We start from the raw sequence: 19,556 nt of genomic DNA, 5'->3' as shown, positions 1-19,556 counted from the left end.
AAAGAATAATTTTTTAATCTGTTATTTAAAAACATTGAATTTATCACAACTCATTGCTTACCTGTTCATTTTTTTCTAGTTTTGTTTTTCCTCCTCTGTTTTATTTTGGATAGTTTTTATTGCTATGTCTTGAAGTTCACTTTTCCGCCCCCCCCCTGCAGTGTCTAATCTGGTATTTAACTCACCCAGTGTATTTTTTATCTCAGGTTCAGACTTTTTTTAATCTCTAGAGATTCAATTTGGATCTTTATTTTCTCCATGTCTCCCTTTAACATGTTCATATTTACTTTCTTGAACATATAAAATATATTTATAACAGTTGATTCAGTGTCTTTGTCTACTAATGTTATCTTCTGTGTCACTCTGGAACTTGTATCTATTGATTGGTTTTTCTTGTCATTGGGGTTCATATATTCTTGCTTGTTTGCATCCTGAAAATCTTGGACTGGAAGCCAGACACTGAATTTTGTCTTGTTGGGTGCTGGATATTTTTATATTCCTTTAAATATTTCTGAGCTTTGTTCTGGAATGTAGCCACGATCTTGGAAACCTAGGAGATGGTTTGATTCTTTTGAGACTTACTTTTAAAATGAGAGCACCCTTTAAGTTAGTGATAATTTTTACCCGTTACTGAGGAAGTACTCTGCTGAGTACTGTACCAATGCCCCACGTATTACAAAGCTTTTTCACTTTGGTCTGATGGAAACAGGAACTACTTCTACCTCTCTTTGAGTCCTAAGGATTTTTCTGCCTGTTCCTTTCTGGTGATTATTCTGCCAGCATTGAGTGATTTCCTCAGATGAATCTATTGATCACAACTCAGATGAAGATGAGAAAGAACTCTGCCAGGCTCTAGAGCTCGCTCTCTTTGCAGCTCTCCTCTCTGATATTCTGATACTCTTCTACAATTTCTAGCTGCCTCCTCACCGTTGCGGTCTTCCTCTCTAAAATCTCTAATACTAGTCTAATCATGAGAATAACATCATAGAAATCCCAAGTGAGAGTTCTACAAAATACCTAGTCAGTATGTCTCAGAACTGTCAAGAATACCAAAACCAGGGAAATTATGAGAAACTTAGAACCAAGCAAAAACTAAAGAGACATAACAAATGAAATGTGGTATCCTAGTTGGGGTCTGGCTGCTGCTACTGCTGCTGCTGCTAAGTCACTTCAGTTGTGTCCGACTCTGTGCGACCCCATAGACAGCAGCCCACCAGGCTGCCCCGTCCCTGGGATTCTCCAGGTAACAACAATGGAGTGGGTTGCCATTTCCTTCTCCAATGCATGAAAGTGAAAAGGGAAAGTGAAGTCGCTCAGTCATGTCCGATTCTTAGCGACCCCATGGACTGCAGCCTACCAGGCTCCTCCGTCCATGGGATTTTCCAGGCAAGAGTACTGGAGTGGGGTGCCATTGCCTTCTCCGGGTTGGGATCCTGGAAAAGAAAAATGGCAGTTGGTAAAAACTAATAAAATCTGAACAAAGTCTAGACTTTACTAGGTAATTACAGTGTACAGTATTGGTTCATTAGTTGTGATAAATCTACCATACTAATGTAAGATGTTAATAGTAGGAGCAACTGGGTTTAGTGTATATAGAGCTCTCTGTATCATCTTTGAAATTTTTCTGTAATCTAAAATTGCTCTAGAATTTAAATGTTTGTTTAAAAATAACATAAATATTAGATTCCAGAAATGCCAAGTGAGTAAGATCAGAGCTCCCAGTTAGGTTTCAGAATGTAACTGACGATGCAGTATGTTTTTCATGAAGCAGAATTGCTAAAATTTAAAGAACTTTTATTTATTTTAAGATTGTTTCTTGAGTTTGTGATGTTAAAATATCTTTTGCTTTGAAATGATGCTGATAGTGGATTTGGTCTACTTACTATACTACCACAATAAAAAGTTTATTAGTCCCCAAGTCTGAGAGTCATAAACTTCATCAATTCATTTCCTGAAAACTGTTCCAGAAGTTTGCTCCTCCTCCTGGACTGAGCCAAAATACTCTCACTTTATGGTGTTTCTCTTACATCTATCTCTACATACTTCTAAGAGTCTAGATAGGTTTCTGACATTTTCTAGCACTCTTGAGCAAAGGAGATATTTAAAAGCAGAAGAACCAAATAAAAGCCGAGTGCCCACAATCTCAGCTGTTCTCTAGCAGTAAAAGGAAATACCGGAATCTTCCAAAGTTCAGAATCCAAGAAAAGAGCATTATCAACTCCCTCTCAGTGAGGCAGGAAATGAAGACTCTGGAGAGTACGTCATCTGGGGGCAATGGATTCAGAAGGTGAGTGGTAGAAATCTCCCCATAATGAAACCCCAGAAGCGTTCATCATGGGTTTTTAGTCTGGGTTTTAGGGTGGAATGACCTGGTTTGTTTATTTTTTTTTTTCTTCCTAGATTACATGAGTTGAAAGTTCCACTGACTAGTCTTTTGAGTTTATCTGAAAATAATTTAAGCCTCCTTATGTGGCAGTAGGGAGTTAAACAAGGGAAGGTTTCAGGTGTTGTCACTAATAGTCACACCTCTAGAAGCCGAGTGTATGTTGTTTGTGACGTGTATCTCTAATTCAGTTGTGTATTAGTTTACACAGCAAACATACAGTGGTTACTGTTTTCCACTGGAATGTGTGATGTGCATTTAAATGAACAATACAGTCTCTGCCTTGAAGTGGCTCCTAATCTAGTTGGAAGACATGATTGCCACAGGATGGCAAGTGCTTTGTTAAGGATTGGTGTAAGGTTGATTTTTAGGGAAAACTTCATGAAGGACAAAAATCTGCCTTGAAAGAGTTTGTGTGGCTAAATTGCTGAATGTTAAGCAAATCAAGATGTTAAGAGTTATCAATTCTCTTAATGTTAAGAGCAATCAAGGCTGAAACCTCAAACTTGGCAGTTGGCATAATATTGAAAGGAAAAGATATATTCTAGAATCAGGGATAGGGATAGCAATATGAAATACTATTTAAACCACTCTTAGAGAAGTCTGGGAATCTGAATTAATTCCTGCTTTGAGCAGGAGTGCTTATAAGATGAAGGGGGGAAAAAGTAGATGATATATCTCAGAATCCCTCTCCTGAAACTTTTTTTTTTTCCCTAATTTATCAGTTTTGTTTATTTTGTTTTAATTTATTTTTCAATTGAGGTAGAGTTGGTTTATAATCTTATGTAAGTTTCATGTGTGATGACATTTTATTTCAACTTCTATTTATTTAGTGCAGCATGTTCACCCCTGAAAGTTTAGTTTCCATCTGTCACCATACACTGGACCCCCTTTAACCACTTCACCCTCCCCCAACACCCTTTCCCCACTAGTAATCACTACTTTGTTCTCTGTGTCTATGTGTTTGTTTTGTTTTTTTAATTTTGTTGATGTTATTAGTCCACATGAGTGAATTTGTAATGTTTGTCTTAATCTGTCTGACTTGTTATATGTAGTATAAAATAATACCTTCACGTTTCATCCACGTTGTCACAGTTGGAAAGTTTTCATCTTTTCTTATAGCTGAGTAGTGCTGCATTGCATACTTATATACCACATCTTTTTTATTCACCCTTCAGTGGGCACTTATGCTGTTGCGTATCTTTGCTGTGGTAAATAATGCTGTGTTGAGCATAAGGGTGCATATATCTTTCAAATTAGTGTTTTTATATCTTCTGTATAAAAAGCCAGAAGTGGAACACCTGGATCATATGGTAGGTCTATTCTTAATGTTTTGAGGACTCCATGTTGTTTTCCGTAATGGCTGCACCAGTTTACATTCTCACCAACAGTGTGTGTTGGTCTCGTTTTCTCCACATTCTCTTCAATGCTTGTTATTTCTTCCCTTTTTGATAATAGTCATTCTAAAAGGCATGAGGTGGTATCTCATTGTGGTTTTGGTTTTCATTTCTCTGATGATATTAACATCTTTTCATGTATGTGTTTGGGCACCTGTGTATCTCCTCTGGGAAAATGCCTCTTCAGGTCCTCTGCCCATCTCTTAATCAGGTTGTTTGGCTTTTTTGTTGTTGAGCTATATCAGGTCTTTATATATTTTGGATATTAAGTTCTTATCAGATATATGATTTGCAAGTATCTTTTCTCTTTCAGTACGTTGGTTTTCGCTTTGTTCATGGTTTCCTTTGCTGTGCAGAACCTTTTTAATCTGATGTAGTCCCACTTATTTTTGCTTTTGTTTCCCTTGCCCGAGACCAATGTCAGTGAGAGTACTGCCTGTGTTTTTGTCTAATAGTTTTATGATTTCAGGTCTCAGACCACTTTGCATTAATTTCTGTATATAAGTAGTGGTGTAGTTTCATTCTTTAAGCACATAGCTGTCCAGTTTTCCTCTTACCGTTTATGAAGAAGTGATCGTTTCTCCATTGTATCTTCTTTGTTCCTTTGTCCCAGATTAACTGAGTGTATATGTGTAGGTTTATTTCTGAGTCTGTCTGTTATCTGTGTGTCCATCCTCCTGCCGGTACCATTCTGTACTGGGTACTGTTGTTGTTTAGACGCTCAGTCGTGTCCAACTCTTTGCAACCCCATGGACTGTGGCCTGCCAGGCTCCTCCATCCATGGGATTTTCTGGGCAAGATTACTGGAGTGGGTTGCCATTTCCTCCTCGAGGGGGTTTTCCTGATCCAGGGATTGAAACTGTGTCTCTGAGTCTCCTGCCTTGCAGATGGATTCTTTACGGCTGAGCCACCAGGGAAGCCAGTTTTGAGTACTACAGCTTGGTAATATAATTTGAAATCAATGAGTATGATACCTCCAGCTTTTTTTTTTTCTTCTCAGAAAAGGGGTTTTTCAGGGACATCCATGGCAGTGCAGTGGTTAAGGCTCCAAGTTTCCACTGCAGGGGGTGCAAGTTCCATCCCTGGTCGGGGAACTAAGATTCCCACCTTCTGTGGCATGGCAAAAAGAAAGAAAGAAAAGGAGTCTATTGTGGCCCCATATGAATTTAGATTTTTTTATTCTATTTCCATGAAAAAGAGTCAATAAATCTCTCTGTAGTTGCTAAGGAAACAGAGCAAAAAACACTAAATGTACCGGGCATACATTTGTCCAGAGACGAAGCTAATAGAGCCTAGAGGTGGGCTCTAGGCAGAGCCCTGAAGAGGAGAGGAGCAATCTAACTGTAGAGCCTCTTTCTGCATTCATTGCCAAGGCAAAAATCATGTGATAGCCCGAGATGAAGACAGTTATTTGCTAATAGACAAAAAGAAGAAAGTTGTAGCAGCTTGTTTTCCTGTATCTCTTTAATGTTAGCATTCTCTGCAAAATGTGCAGTTGTTTAAGATGGCTGGCTCAGACTCAGACTTCCCTTGGTTGTACTGTACCTGAGTTTGAATGGTGTCAGCCTGGCTAGGACATCCAGTTAAGGGGAAGTTGAATTATAGGTATACACCCTTCAGCTTTAGTGGGGGGTGTTTACATGGTTTTCTATCTGTTTCATGCACAGCTATTGCTGGCCATCTATAGGCCTGGCTTCTAGAATATTCCTAACTCCTACTATGCTGACTCATCCAGCATGAGATGTCAGCCAGAGGGATGTCACCTGATGGAAATATGATTTTTCTGGATTTGGGGGCACTTGTATTATTTTCAAGGTTGTAATAGTGATTTGATGTGATTTTTCATTCTCAATAACTTCACTTTTTAACCTAATTTTCTATGCATAGTTTTATATGTTTCTTAAAGAGAGTTCCCCAAATTGCTTATGCTTCAGAATCCACAAAACTTGAACCTACCCATGTTAAATTTATCTATGGGACTGCAAGCCATTTACTCTTCTGCTCCAGTAGTCAACCAATCAAACAACAATCATTTGTCCATCTGCCTGCTAAAGCATAGAAATACAAGGTAAAAATTTTTATTTCACATTTAGACATACAAATCTTTAAAAAGGAAAGAAAGTCCTGGTTGAAGTAGTGTTTTCACCTGATTGACTTTCAGTTATGTGTAGACAGTTACTCCAGAATTCTACTATAGCTCCTTCTTTGTTTAGAACTGAGAGAGGATGAAAGGTGCAGGGATGGTTCTAGAGATGGGGGCGCTTTGTCACCCAGGAGGTTAATGGGGCAGAAGGAGGAGGCTGAGTGCTGAGAAAGCCAAGCCCAACACTTCCCTAGTTATCATCAGCGTGGTAGTTATGAATGGGAACTGTGGACAAAGGAACCTTTCCTCACTGGGAACTTTTAAAAATAGCTTCCCAGAAACCTAGAAGCTGGACTGGTTTTTAGGAAGCTGCCGCAAGAGACCACATAGCACGAGGATAACTTAGAATAATAATTCTGTAAGCCTCCCGCGAGGTCTAGCAGCTTTCCTCAACTTGATTTTTCTCAGATGAGTGAGAAAAATGGTTAAATGGTTTGGCATGCTGACACTGATTGGATGGATGAAGGCTCAGTGTAAGCCTTTAGATTCAGTTGAGTGAGTTTTGAAGCCTATTTTTGTAGGTTAGAATATGTAGGTGAAAGGACCTAGGGAAAGAAAGACACATTGATTCCTGTCCCAGCAATACCAGGTCATATGGCCCAGTTTCCTCATCTGTTTTATGAAGAAAATATTACCTTTGATGCAGGGTTGTTAAGAAAATAAAGATGAAATTATCAGTGATTGACACGTAGGAGATCAGGGCTTCGTAGTGAGGTACATGAATGACCTTGAGAAGGGAGAGTGCTCAGCAAACTCCTTAAAATTTCATGCAAATGTTTCTGGGTGTGAACATTTTGATGAGAAAGTAGTTTGTAACTTTTTATCAAATTCTCAGATCTGTGGCTAAAAATAGGTTAAGAATCATTGAAGTAGGAGCTCATTTCTGTTTGAGAATGAGGTGCAAAGGGAAAAGTGTGAAATTCTCTAGAATGGTCATCAAAAAGAACTGGGACAGAAGAGAGGCTTACAGTGGGGAAAAAAAATGAGGTGGACACTGATTAAAGTACTTATATATTTGTACTGAGTATTTAATACTGTTCTTAATTTGTAAATATATTTGGTTCTATGATGAAAAGAGTAGAAAATAATTTCCTCTTTTTCCTGTATGATAATATGGCTGATATATTTTCAACACAAATAATTTTAAAAAGCATTGGAGTGGGAGGTTAAAAATTAAGGACATAGTCTTGGCCCTGCAACTGAAAAATGATGTGAAAATTGAGCAAGTCATTTGCCTCAGTGTTCCCAAGTGTAAAATAGTAGACATAAACCACTCTAACAATAATGCTTAAAATTTGACTAATTCGTGAAAATATGTTGAATTCCTTTGACAGCAGGAGCTACGTAAGATCAAGATGTCATAACATTTTCCTTTTAAAATTTATTCTACTCTTTACACATGTGTTATATCCCTGGTGGCTCAGATGGTGAGGAGAGTGTCTGCAGTGTGGGAGACCCTGGTTCGATCCCTGGGTCAGGAAGATTCCCTGGAGAAGGAAATGGCAACCCACTCCAGTATTCTTGCCTGGAAAATCCCATGGACAGAGAGCCCGGTGGGCCACAGTCCATGGGGTCGCAAAGTCGGACACGACTAAGTCGCTTCACTTCTTCACTTCCCTTACATTATTCTTAAACAGTAATAATATCTCAAATTCATTTTAATCATTTGTTGAAAAGCTTAAATTATTGGTGTCTACACTTTAAAGTCCTGTGGTGTTAGTGGTGGATATCATAAAAAATCAGTTTTGCTGCATGTCTGGTGATTTTTACACAGCTTTATCATATCAACGATATCCTGTTGCCAAAGTCCAACATCTCCAGGCACCACAGCACACACACACTCTCATTCACCCATCACCCAGCTAATCCTGCCCATCATTACATCCTTAACATAAAAATCCCTTTCTTAGGGGGACCTTCCTTCAACCTCTGCGGTTGAGCAGCTTCCTCTCTTGCACTTAAAATTACTTGTTCAACTCTTATTTTCCCTGCCAGCCTAGAAACATTAAATGGCAGGAAACTGAGATTTTTTTCCTGCTACTGCATCCTTAGCACTTAGCAAATAGCCTGGTTTATAACAAACCCTTAATAAAAAAAAAAAAAAGATTACTATTACTGCTAGGTTTTTTTCCCACCTGTGCTGGGTGTTTGTTGCTACATGGGCTTCTCATTGCAGTGGCTTCTCTTGTTGCAGAGACCCAGCTCGCAGGCGTATGGGCTTCAGCAGTTGTGGCCCCCAGCCTCTAGAGCACATGTTCAACAGTTGTGGCTCATGGACTTAGTTGCCCCCCAGCATATGGGATCTTCCTGGTTTCTTTTAGTGGAAAATGGTATTTGGAAACCATTAGCTTTTGGATTGTCATCGTTCCCAAGCTCTCTCAGTGGACAAGGGATAGAGCTATAAATATAGGAGTATGAGGACATTAACACTTGAAAACATACATACATACATAATATGCAATCATATTTATTTTCATATCCATAAATATATATCAATATATACTGACAATGGCAGGGCTCCCCCTCTTGCCAGCATGGATGCCCACCTTGCTCTGCCCACCTGATGCCTTCGTTCAGTAAGACTGCATTTGAGAAGACGAAGGGATCAAAGATTACTTTTTAAATGTCTGAATTAAAAACTAACGTAACTGGAGAAGGAAATGGCAACCCACTCCAGTATTCTTGGCTGGAGGATCCCATGGATGGAGTTGCCTGGTAGGCTACAGTCCATGGGGTCGCAAAGAGTTGGACATGACTAAGGGATAAAAAAAAATAAAAATAAAAACTAACGTAAGATGTTACTAACTTTTGTTTCAAGTTTCTCCAGTCTCTTGATATGTTTTATCTCTTTCCAGACTGATCTGCATTTCTCCGGATATGTGATAGGAAGAGTTCTGCTTCATTGGAAGAAGAATATAATAGAGTCCTTGCTTGATTTCTTTTATCCTAAGTTGTTGCACGTGTTTAGTTCAGTATTTTTGGCAGGAAATGCTTTACTGTAGGACTGTCCCACACACTGCAAGATATTTGGTATCCCTGACTCCCTACTCACTATTGCCACTGAAGGTCCCCTGCTAAAAAAACTTGAGATAATTAAAGAGCAGAAACAAAGAACTCTTACACATTTCCAGCTGCTTCCTAGGAAGGCACCCTTCCCACAACCCCTGGAGCTCTTTGCAGCTTGTATAATAGCTGTTTTCTGCTATATTCTTAGGTTCACACTAACTTACATGGAAACTCACATGGAACAGTTCCACTACATCAGTCGGTTGTACATTGAGTGTGTTAGCCTTGTCAAAATCAATGTTCTTTTTTGATCAAGAAAAATTACATGCTTTTGGGTTGGTAAATGCCCTCTGTTGATTTTTTGAGGGGGCTTCAGAGGCCCAAATCCAAAGAGGTTTTCTTCTGTTATCGAAATGTCTCTTAAGAAGTATGCCAAGCCATAAACACAAACCTGCCTGAAACACCTAGGTTATCAATGTTTAAGGCCGCAATACCATATAGAGGGGGCTTCCCAGGTGTTGCAGTGCTCAATGATCCACCTGCTAATGCAGGAGATGCAAGAGACATGGGTTCAGTTCCCAAGTTGGGAAGATCCCCTGGAGGAGGGCATGGCCATCCACTCCAGTATTCTTGCCTGGAGAATCCCGTGGACAGAGGAGCCTGGCGGGCTACAGTCCGTGGAGTCTCAGAGAATCAGATACGACTGAGCATAGCACAGCTGCTGCTGAGTCAGTCGTGTCCAACTCTGCAACCCCATGGACTATAGTCCACCAGGCTACTCTGTCCGTGGGGTTCTCCAGGCAAGAATACTGGAGTGGGTGGCCATGCCCTCCTGCAGGGGATCTTCCTCACTCAGGGACTGAACTTGTGTGTCTTAGGTCTCCTGCACTGGAGGTGGGTTCGCAAAGAGTCAGATACGACTGAGTGACTTTCACATCTTTAACACTAGCGCCACCTGAGAAGCCCACAGCACAACACTGTATATAAAATGTGCGTCATTGGCTTGTCAGCTAGTTTCAGAGCAGTGGTAGATTACTTGGGTTTGGGCAAGTCAAATTCTGGTTAAGAGCCGGAGCTACACTTAGCAGGCTTATCCGTAGAGAAAGTTCTTTCCTGGGTGGCCTAAGACTGTCGTACCTATTGAGGTGCTAAAAGCAGTACTCCATCCCTGACTGGACCTGGAAGGGTCACATTTTCCCCAGGCGCCACAGGCTGTGGAACGAGTTCATCCCCCTTCCTCACCACTGGTGTGAACAGTAGCCAACCCGCAGTAGAAAGAAGCTAGGCCCTTCAGCTGGCCCTCTGTTTCTTTCCTGCTGTGTCTTAGTTCGTTTGGGCTGCTATACGGAATGCCACAGAGTGGGTGGCTATGTATAAACAACAGATTTATTTCTCATGGTTCTGGAGGTTGGTAGTTTGAGATCAGATGCCTACATCATCGGGTTCTGATGAGGGCCCGCCCACTGAGTTGCAAACAGCCATCTAAAGCTGTGTCCTAGCACAGGCTTGCGGGGAAAGCGGCGAGAGAGCTCTCGGGGATCTTTTTTATAAGGGCATTAATCCTGTTCATGAGGGTTCCACTCTCAGGACCTAATTACCACCTCCCAAAGTTCCCACTTCCTATCACATTGGTGGTTAGGATTTCTGCATAAATTGGGGGACATATTTAGTCTATTGCACATTGGGATTCAAAAGAGTAAAAGCTTGCTTGTGTCTTGCCCTTAGGAATTTGTGCTCTTGTTTAGACGGGGGAAAAATTCTCAAAAAAAAAAAAAAATTTCTCCTAGTTCCACCAACTATATAAGCAAAGGAAGGAAAAATAAGGTTTAACACATGTTATGTTTGAAAAAAATCATATTAGACTCGAGTGTAAGTTCTATATGAACACTTGGTGTGATTTAGAAAATTAGTGATGGGGACTTCCCTGGCAGTCCAGTGGTGAAGATTCCATGCTCCCATCACAGGGGGCATGGGTTCAATCCCTGGTCGGGGAACTAAGATAATTTCCAGCTGTCCCAGGACATGGAAGACAGTATTACACTAGTCTGGTGCAACACCCTCACTTAGAAAGTAATGTGCAGATTTATTTGGTTTGGAGGTGGACAACTTTGAACTGGGGCTGATATCCATTATCTTGAAGGACGTAATCTGAATGGGATCCATTCCAGGATTTAAAGACAAAAGTAAACTAGAAAATTGTGTTGACGTGACACTTTTAATGCTCTTCAGTTAGTGGTTTAAGCCACAGGAAATTAATTTTAACTCAAAAAGAAACTCATACCCTGTAAAGTGCATAACCCATTTCCTTTGCTATCTCGCCTCTTACTTTCCCTAACACACAGCATGTTATTGCAGGGTCATGCCCCAAAACTTGCATCAACAGTCTTCTTTGTACCTGTGAATGGCCTCTTTCTGTTTAGGTTCCTGGACAGATGTAACACACACACACACACACTCTCTCTCTCTCCCCTTAGGGGAATCTTACCTAAAATCAAGACTGAGAACATCTTAGAATTTTGATTACTTGGTGCTGTTGAAAAACTGAGAATTTTTTTACATCGTGTCCTTATGACCTCTTTCTTTTTCCCCCCACTTGGTGAACAACAAAAACAAGGAGAAAAAAAACACAGAACAGTTTCACACCTAAAATTGAAGGAGTTGATTACTGTCATTTTGATGATGTGCCTTTTATAAGTTTGCAATGGTTAAGAAAGACTTTATGGTTTTGGAGCATGAGCACTTTAAAGTGATTCAAAATTATTGAAGAGTGACAAATTTTATAAAGTGCTTCAATTTGTTACTGACTACAGCTGCAGTGGAACGATTCGGCAGAGCTTTTAGTACTATGCACAGCCTCCAAATGCGCCCATAATCTTCCCAGGTGGAGCTCCTTTACACGCAGGGGCGCCGAGTGTTCCGCTCAGAGATGCTGTATTGCTAACAGCTTCTGTTCTGGAGACGCGCTGACACATGGGTGTCCTTTCGGCGATGCTGCAAACCCCAGAGCAGCCTTCTGCTGTTTGGCTTTGCCAGAATTATAAAATGGTGGTGTAAAAAACTACTGGAGTACTGGTATCGGAATGAGTGTAGGTTTATGAGGAGTGGAAAAACAAGTGGGATAAGAGTGGACACGGTGGCCGAGACACTGAAAAGAGAGAAGATAACCTTTTAGTCCTTTGAGACACAGAGACTCATTTTTAAACAGCTAGTACTTTTGAGAGAGTCGGTAACTTTATAATAGCAGGTTTTAACGATATTTTTCTGCGTTGCCATTAACTTGCACTATTTTGGTGGACTTCAATTTGCATGTTTAGAGTGTCAGTAAGCCCTGTTTATGTGAAAATAGGGAAGATAAGGCATCATCTTTGAAGTTTAAAATGACCAGGTGCTTTGGATAGTGACTTGTAATGTGGGGTTCCAGTAAAGCACACAGATTATTCTGCTCTTTAACATGTTAGGCCGCTGAGATGTCCTGCTTAGTACATAACTTCTCCATGTGATGGCTATAAACATTTAATTTCTTTAGAACTAGAGTTGTAGAATTCAACTAGTTCATTAAGAGCATAATCTTACATCAGGACAGAGCTAAACGCAGAGAAGTCCGTTTAAAAGTGTACCCAATTCAACAGTGGGGTGGGGGGAGGGGGGCCTTTAATAGCTCTTTAGTATGCAAATATTTGGCAACACTAAGTGTTTGAAAAAGCCTTTTCCACGTGGTAACTTCACACAGGTGATTCTTAACCAAAGCTAAGGGTAGAGGCCATATTTTCAATACTCTCACCAGTCTGCTTTTTACCACCATGCCGTTGATCCTTCATTCTATTTAAGAGCATGAGGTAGCTCTTTCAGAAAAGGATTTAACATGTTAGAATATAGCTTATAAATAGATTTTTTTTTAAAGCAGCATGCTATTCTAGTTTTTAATGTGTAAGAAACAGAATTTGCATTGGGATTTATTCATAGAATTGAGTGCCCATGACCCCAAAATTTAAAGGCACCAAGTATTTCTTCGCATCCATCTTGGTGGAATTTCCAGTGAATATCTCTGCCTCTTTTATCGTTGAACATATGAAGCAGGACTGATTTCTGACAAGCTCCAAGACTTCAGAACGACAGTACAGGTAAGGCAGGGCCCAGTTCCTCACACTGCCTTATGGACACGAGTGGGAAGACTGTATGTTGTTTGAAGATCAGAGCTTTCTAGGAAAATAAGTTTATTTTCCGCCTCTTTCTGCTTGCCTTCTTAAATGAATTTATACATGTAAAGAACTTAGAATGCTTGACTATTTTACCTTTCTGTTATTTGTTTTCTTATTTCCTCCTCGTCTTTCCTTCTTTACGTTTCCCCCCCGCCCCAAACAGCCATGTGTATGCCTGTCTTTTTGACATGTGACTTTCTCTTATCAGAAAAATTGAAATTGATGGTGACTCTCAACTATACTCCAAAGGGGGCACCAGATAATAAATACTGTGGCAAGTGTGTGTACCCACCTGCTCTGAATGTCACAGTTTGTTGCAGGCAGTGCTTTACTGGGGATTTTCATCCAGTTTCATTTAGCTCTGTCTGATCCCCGTTGGTGTTTTATTTGATTAAAATGCAAGCACCCAGATATTTGTAGACAAATATTAAAACATCCTGGCATTCTGTTTTTATTAAGAAAATTTAAGAGTTATAAACTGAAACTGCCAAAATTTAGTAAAATAATGAATACTTAGAGATATTTGTTTTTATTTCCAAAAAGTGGACAAAACAGCCAAGTAAGGGACATTTGAATACTGAATTAGCAGTATATTTTAATTTAGCTCCAAAGCCAAGCAGATGTGGTATGAAGTTCTTTCCCCTTGCCTCAAGAATGTGGTTTTGTATACCAAGATGATTATGTATAAATGTCTAGTCAGTAACTTTGATCTAAGGAAGAAAATCTGATCTGCCTGAATTCAGTGCTTCTTTATGAAACTACTACTTCTGAAGTCTATAAGTCAGGGTTTTGTTTTTTAAGTTAAATATATTGAATGACTACAAACATTTTATAAGCTAGATATTATTTTGACTTAAACCTTTTATTCCATGTAAAGCTCTTCCTTTCTTCTTTCTACCTATCAAAATCTCATCCCTCATTTTCTGCTTGATATTGCAATCATCCTGGCTTAGAGCAATCTTTCCTTCCTTTGAATGCCTATTATTGCACTTGCTCAGGTGACCCCTATGACATTTATCACACACTGCAGACTCTTATTCCTAATACATGTTAATACATCTAATTTCCCAAACCTGACTGTCAGTTTTAGAACCTCGTCTGGACACATAGTTCATCCAGCATTTACCTGATGCATGTTTATCAACTGACCACAGTGTGCAAGAACTGTGCTCGGCACTGGAGAAGCAGTGGTGAAAAATAGATGTGACCACAGCCTCTGCGGAGCTCATCTATGAAGTGAATAAATGAATGAGGGTCAAAGAGTGTGTATCATTTGCAGTATCAAGTAAAATGCTGTGATCATTGTCAAGGTACTAAAGATACTTTTGAGGAAGAATCTTAATATTTTATGTTGCTAAGCAAATTTACATCTGTTTTGTAATGGTATGCCAGTTGTTGGTATATATGCTTTTGCTACAAGTAGGATTTTTAGTTTCTTTAAGTAGCTTTTGAAAATATGTGTGGTATAAATAGATTTCAATAAATCCAACATTATCTTTTCTAGGCTCTTGACATAGGACCCCCTAGAAATAAACATTCATATCCATTTTATATTACAAAGCATAAATTTGAAAAAGAGTTATGTTTGGCCACTTAAATCATCAAAGCTTGTTTCTTAGAACTTCCTTTCCAATTTCTACTGTAAATTAGACTCAGGTTCATGATTAATTGTAAACTGCCAATAAAAAGCAATAAATCAGGTGTAGTATGACATAAGTATAAACTATGAAAAGGCTTTAAAATGTTTAAACATAAACATCCAACTCAATGTGGCAGTCTGACCCTCCTAAAACATTAATAGATTATAGAAAACCAACTTTAAATGTATAAAGTAAAGAACTTAAGAGTCCTAAGGGAAGCTGTGACACCCCAGAACAAGGCAGTGACACCCCAGAACAAGGCCTGTCTATTGTGGCAGGTGTGTGCGCTTCCACAGAGTGGCCAGCTTCCCAATCACGTCTCGCTTATTGAACTGCTGGTAAACAGGATCCTACTAGTGTTCAGAGAGTTACCAGTGAGCCACTTTAGTATTTCCTAATTATAAACAGAAACAAGTATCTCTAATCGCTTGAGAAAAGCGAGCAATATGAGTGAAAAAGGCCAAGGAAACCAGTCATTAAAAAAAAGGGAAACAGGCAGGGAAATGGCAATAATATGAAGGAAACAGGTAACTCGGAAGAACAGCCACAAAAACTTAAACATTCTAATTCATACCACAGAAAGATTAGAAAACATAATACATCCATAAAATAAGAACAAGATGCCATAAAAAAGAATAGTATGCTATGAAAAAGAAATTATGCATAAACTGAATGCTTTCATTATTTGAAAATGTGATTATCAGACTAAAAAATCAATTGGTTGAACATTAGCATTAAAAATTAGCAATTTTTTTTTTTTTTTTTTGCTGCACAGTATGTAGGATCTTAGTTTCCTGACCAGGATCAAACCCATGACCTCTGCAGTGAAAGCTCACAGTCTTAACCACTGCACCACCAGGGAAGTCCCAAGATAAAGTGAATTTAAAGGAAAGTAAACCAAGTAGGAAAATACAATAGAAATGCAAGGAAGAAAGAATTAATCTCAAAAACCAACTCCCCCAAAATAGGAATTTCAGAAACAAAGGAAAAAAGACAAGGACAGGAGCTAGAATTGAAGGCCATGAGTCAGTTCAGTTCAGTTCAGTTGCTCAGCCGTGTCCGACTCTTTGTGACCCCATGAACCGCAGCACACCAGGCCTCCCTATCCCTCACCAGCTCCTACAGTTTACCCAAACTCATGTCCATTGAGTCGGTGATGCCATCCAACCATCTCATTCCCTGTCATCCCCTTCTCCTCCTGCCTTCAATCTTTCCCAGCATCAGGATCTTTTCCAATGAGTCAGCTTTTTGCATCAGGTGGCCAAAGTACTGGAGTTTCAGCTTCAACATCAGTCCTTCCAATGAATATTCAGGACTGATCTCCTTTAGGATGGACTGGTTGGATCTCCTTGCTGTCCAAGGAACTCTCAAGAGTCTTCTCCAACACCACAGTTCAAAAGCATCAGTTCTTCAGCTCTCAGCTTTCTTTATCGACCAACTCTCACATCCATACATGACTACTGGAAAAACCATAGCCTTGACTAGACGGACCTTTGTTGGCAATGTCTCAGTCTAATCACGTGGACCACAGCCTTGTCTAACTCAATGAAGCTATGAGCCATGCTGTGTAGAGCCACCAAAGATGGATGGGTCATGGTGGAAAGTTCTGACAAAATGTGGTCCACTGGAGAAGGGGATGGCAAACCACTTCAGTATTCTTGCCTTGAGAACCCCATGAACAGTATGAGAAGGCCATGAAAGTATCCACTGAATGTTGAGAACAATGAATAAATGCAAACTCATATTTGATACATTATTTAATAATGAACAGTTTCACACAGGAAAGGACTCAGAAAAATTGCCTCCTGCATTCTCAAGCTTAGGAGGTTACTTGAGCAAAATGAGGGGTAAAATGAGGAGGTTACTTTGAGCAAAAAGAAGGAGTGATACGAAAAGAATGACTTGCCTTCCTATGTAGAAAACATTGGCTATAGCCCACAAAGTAATGAAAGAATTACTTAACCTTAGCCTGGCAATTGTGCAGAAAACTTGGAGGGAAATTTGTCAAAATTGGAGTAGAAAAGGAGAGGCTTATGGAGGGAGGTTTTAGACAGAGTAGATTCCAAAGATATGATACCATCTTAGATACTGCAAAATTTTTGGAGGCAGTAGATAATTGAAGGAAAAAAGACAATAGAACTTCCAAGATAAACAAAAATAAGATGAAATATCCTTATGGTTGTACAATTAATAATGTTTACACTGTCACAACGATTTAAAAACTTTTTTGATTTTGAATTTTATATTCAACTTATAAAAAGTTTATAAATAACAAAAAAGCAGAAGGTAATGTCATCCATTTTGGCAAGAGAAATGCAAAATACAAAGAATTCACTTTGGGTAGTGAAAGATGGAAGGAGAGCTAAAGTGTGAAATCAAAGGATATTATCTGAGGTGCTTGTATCAAGAAATATATGTGAAATTTTATTATTTGGAATTTAAAAGGCAATGTAGAAACTAAAATGGGGAAAGGTATGGGAAGTGGTATAGGTAACCCATGTCTGCATTTCCCATGATAGACATATAAACATATTGTTTAACAGTATGGTGATAATCATCAGAAAAAGAACAACCGGTAACAGTTTAAAACATTTAAAGAAACTCTTGATGGGGGACTATAATGGAAGTAGAGTAAGTTAGGGCAGGAGACTGGTGGCTTTTCATTTTAAGTCATTCTGTACTGTTTTTTAGAACCAGGTATATGCTTTACTTTGATTAAAAATTTGAAGTATTATGGGATTTCCCTGGCAGTCTAGTGATTAAGAATCAGCATTTTCACTGCCTAGGGCCGGAGTTCAAAACCTGGTCAGGGAACAAAGATTCTGCAGGTTGCATGGTGGGGCAGGAAAAAAAAGATATAGACCCAGCTCACCTGCCTCCACAGCCCATGTTACTCTTCCTGCCAATCTATATACTTACCTACCTACTTACTTACCGTAAGTGTCATCCTTGGATTCTTGGAAGCAAGTATCTGCTATTTCTGAGTATTTATGTAGTTTTCATGTTTGTATATTTCTTTCAACAAGGTATTGTCTAATTGCTAAGAGCTCTGTCCCTAGAATTAAAGTGCCTCTATTTTGAATCTCGGCTCCAACATAGACCAATCATCTGTATCATATGATGCGAGCAGTAAGTTAGCCTCTACAGGCTTCAATTTCCTGGCCTGTAAAATGGTCATAATAGTCCATGTCTCAGAGGGTTTTCTCAGGAGATTGAGATAATCCACAGCGCTAAGAACAATGCTGGACACTATCACCTTCTGATCTTCCCAAGGAAGTTTAGATTTTACTTACCCCATTTCCATCAGTAGGAAGACTTAGAAAGAATTTTATAATGAACTGTTTAACAATTTTATTTCAGATTTATGATATGTATTTAGTATTTTATTGTGTTCTTTTTGTATTTTTCATTTGAGAGCACTTACAATAAAGGACCCATAATAGGAATCACTAAAAAGCTGCCACTTCTCCTATGGTTCCAAGTAGTCAAATAGACATTAGGTAGCTTGACCTGCACATTTATTCCTTAAAATTTTGCTAATTTCACTTATTCTCTGAGTCACGTGCCAGGTATGGTGATGGGAATAAGGTGAAGACATACCAGTGTTCTACCTCTGTCAACAAAAAGGCAGGCAAAACACAGTGCCCAAATCAGTATTTGATCTTCTGTCTTGTGTGAATCTGGCAGTGGTAGGATTTAAGAGAATGGTAACTGGAATTCTGACTGTGTCTCTGTTAAGTCACTTGTAATCTGTTAACATTTAACAATTAAATGGTTGTGAACTAAAGTAGCAGAATGGTGCCAAAAATCCTGTCAATGAATGCAAGAGCATCTTAAGCAGCTTATTGAAATTAAAAAAAAAAAAAAAAAAAAGGAGGGGGGTAAAGTTTCAAAAATGGTATTCAGCCTTTATTCTGTGATGACAAAAATGCCAGTGCTTTAATTGCAAACATGATTTCCTGAAGCATTCCAAGTTTTCCTCAGAGACTTTCAGGGCCAGAGATTGACTATTTCTGTGCCTGCTTGGAAAGAAAAGAGCTTGATAAAAGTGCTATGTCTCCTGGCACAGTTTAATCACTTAATACCTTGTTCCAATTGAAAACATAACCCAACCCCATTCAGAATATGGAGCACCTACACTTGATCTGTCTATGGCTTGTGCAGTCACTGATATTTCCAAAGGAAGTCTTGTAATGGTCGGCATAGAAATTAATTTCGTAGACTTGGGGTCAAATGAAAAAAAAAACCAGAAACTCGTTGGTGTAATTTGCTGCTGATGAGTCCTGAAAATGCTGCTCAGATTAAATAAGCTCATGTCAGCCTGGAAGAATGGGCCCAAGTGTGGACTGGGTGTTGGGAATAGAGGAGAGATGGGGGAAGCGGAGGAAGAGAAAAGAGAAAAGATTATTGATAGAGAAAAAGACAACTTTTAAGATCTTTCTAGAGACTGTAGTTTCTGTGTAGTTTGTGATTCTCATAATTGCTTTAATAAACTAGCTGTCTTCCAGAGATTGCTGTAAAGTTATCAAAGGTATTATTAATTCACTAACTTCAATAGCTGGAGGAAAGATTTAAGCTCTTTTTAGGGGCATACAAGTCTTAGAGATAACACCATTCCCAAGATGGTTTCTACAATGAGATGGAGTGCTATTTTAGAAGTTCACATAACATTTGGTGCTCTTCAATGACTATAAAAAGCAACACTTTCATACATGCAAAGGAATGCAAATGCAATGACGGTGGTGGCTGTGTTTTTGCTTATGAATGCTTCCAGGGTAGATGAGTTAT

The sequence above is a fragment of the Dama dama genome, chromosome 9, assembly GCF_033118175.1.
Source record: "Dama dama isolate Ldn47 chromosome 9, ASM3311817v1, whole genome shotgun sequence".
In the NCBI taxonomy this organism is placed as follows: Eukaryota; Metazoa; Chordata; class Mammalia; order Artiodactyla; family Cervidae; genus Dama; species Dama dama.
Note: the sequence above shows the minus strand (reverse complement) of the source record.